Raw genomic sequence first — 2,876 nt, forward strand, 5'->3', positions numbered from 1 at the left:
CAAATAAATAGAAGACATTTAAAATAAATGTATATTGTCTTGTTTCTCCTCCCCCTAACTATTCACAGACTGTCTTATGGTCCCCTCAGGAAATGACAATGGGAACACAGAGTGAGCATGCCTGAGGTCTGTGCCATCCATGGGTGCCATTGTCTCCCTGTAGACCCTCTTGCCCCACATGAAGAGACCACCCAGAGGGGAGATTCTGTTATGGGTGACAATCTGGGCCCATCAGAAGATAAGCTTCCCCAGCAGTGTCCTTGACATGGACTCATGTCCCTATCTGGAACTACCGAGGTGTGGGGGTGGGGGTGGGAGTAGAGTAAGAGGAAGAAGAGGAGCAATAAAAGGATGTGAGATGGGGGGAGGAAGCATGTGACTCAGACTCCAGCCTCGGCCCTAACATAACCCTTCCTCCTGACCCTCAGCGCCCTCCACAATCCACCCAACCTAGGGCCAATGTGTCTATAGTATCCAGTGGTCAGCAAACTCATGAGTCAACAGAGCCAAATATCAAGAGTACAACGATTGAAATTTCTTTTGAGAGCCAAATTTTTTAAACTTAAACTATATAGGTAGGTACATTCCTTATGGAGGTAGCGCCCGCACGTGGTATTTTGTGGAAGAGCCACACTCAAGGGGCCAAAGAGCCGCATGTGGCTCGCGAGCGCAATTTGCTAAGCACTGGTCTATACCAATCCGTCCACGGCCCACGTTTCTCCGGCTTCTCCTTCACCTCCACCTGCTGAGGCCCTGACAGGAAGCCTCTCACACCCCACTTCCTCCACTAGGCTCCCCCAAATCTTCATATATCGTGAGAGACATCACTTCTTTCTGTGAACAATATTTAGGTCCATGGTTCTTCCTCCTGTAGCCCAAAGGAGTAGCTCCAATTTCATTTTGGTGTTCCCTCAGCCCTAAGGGGGTGCCAATAACTGTCCTTATGATAGAATGATTGAATTCAGGGCTGAATAGGCCTGGGTCAGCTGTTTGCAGCCACTATCATTCCAGAACTGTCATTCTGAGCAATATGGTAAAATATTTTTGTATCTTTCCTAATAAGATAATTGAAGAATTACCTGTGGCCTATTTGGGTGGAAAATCAAAGGCACAGGAGTTTTAGTTATCTGTTGCTATGTAACAAATTGTCAGAATATTTAGCAGCTGAAAACAGCAAACATTACCTGACCATGAGTGGCGCAGTGGATAGAGCATCTGACTGGGACGCAGAGGACCCAGAGGACCCAGATTCAAAACCCCAAGGTTGGCCCTGGCCGGTTGGCTCAGCAGTAGAGCGTCGGCCTAGCATGCGGGGGACCCGGGTTCGATTCCCGGCCAGGGCACATAGGAGAAGCGCCCATTTGCTTCTCCACCCCCTATCCCCCCTCCTTCCTCTCTGTCTCTCTCTTCCCCTCCCGCAGCCAAGGCTCCATTGGAGCAAAAGATGGCCCGGGTGCTGGGGATGGCTCCTTGGCCTCTGCCCCAGGCGCTAGAGTGGCTCTGGTCGCGGCAGAGCGACGCCCCGGAGGGGCAGAGCATCGCCCCCTGGTGGGCAGAGCGTCGCCCCTGGTGGGCGTGCCAGGTGGATCCCAGTTGGGCGCATGTGGGAGTCTGTCTGACTGTCTCTCCCCGTTTCCAGCTTCAGAAAAATACAAAAAAACAACAAAAAAAAAAACCCCAAGGTTGCCGGTTTGAGCGTGGGCTCATTCGTCTTGAACATGGGCTCACTAGCTTGAGCACGGGGTTGCTGGCTTGAGCATGGGATCATAGACATGACCCCATGGTCACTGGCTTGAGCAAGGGGTCACTTGCTCTGCTGTAGCCCCCCCCCCGCCTCGCCATCAAGGCACATATGAGAAAGCAATCAACGAACAACTAAGATGTCATATGAAGAATTGATGCTTCTCAACTCTCTCCCTTCCTGTCCATCTGTCCCTCTCTCTGTCTCACTCTCTGTCTCTCTTACTAAAAACAAAAACAAAAATAAAAAAATACATCTATTATGTCACAGTCTTTGTGGGCACGGGAGTCCAGGAGAGCTGAGCTGGGTGGTTCTCGCTCAGAATGTCTCATCCAGTAGCTGTCAAGCTGTGAGTGTGGGCTGCAGGCATCTGAAGACCTGACCGGGGCTGGAGGAGCCACTTCCAAAATGGCGCACTCGCATGGCTGATGGCAGGTAGCCTCAGTTCCTTGCCACAGGGTTGCTGAGTGTCTTCATGACATAGCTGTTGGCTTCCCCCACAGTAGTCCAAGAAAAAGCAAGGCAAACTTACTTTTAAAAACTGTCCTTGCCTGACCAGGTGGTGGCGCAGTGGATAGAGCGTCGGACTGGGATGCAGAGGACCCAGGTTCGAGACCCCGAGGTCACCAGCTTGAGCGTGGGCTCATCTGGTTTGAGCAAAAGCTCACCAGCTTGGACCCAAGGTCACTGGCTTGAGCAAGGGGTTACTCAGTCTGCTGAAGGACCACAGTCAAGGCACATATGAGAAAGCAATCAATGAACAACTAAGGTGTTGCAACAAAAAACTGATAATTGATGCTTCTCATTTCTTTCCGTTCCTGTCTGTCTGTCCCTATCTATCCCTCTCTCTGACTCTCTCTCTGTCTCTGTAAAAAAAAAACCAAAAACCAAAACAAAACAAAAAAATCCTGTCCTTTATGACCCAGCCTTGGAAGTAATGTTATTTCACTTTTACCTTATTCTATTGATCACATGGCCCAACCTGATATGCTGTGGGAGGGGACTATACACAGGTGTGAACACCAGGAAGGCCATCTTGGAGACTGGCTCCCACATATTATTATATCCCCACCAGCTTGGTATGACTTATCTTATCCAAGTTTATCTTACCCATCCCCCTGCCTCTGGTCAATAT

Source organism: Saccopteryx bilineata, chromosome 3 (genome assembly GCF_036850765.1).
Source record: "Saccopteryx bilineata isolate mSacBil1 chromosome 3, mSacBil1_pri_phased_curated, whole genome shotgun sequence".
Lineage (NCBI taxonomy): Eukaryota > Metazoa > Chordata > Mammalia > Chiroptera > Emballonuridae > Saccopteryx > Saccopteryx bilineata.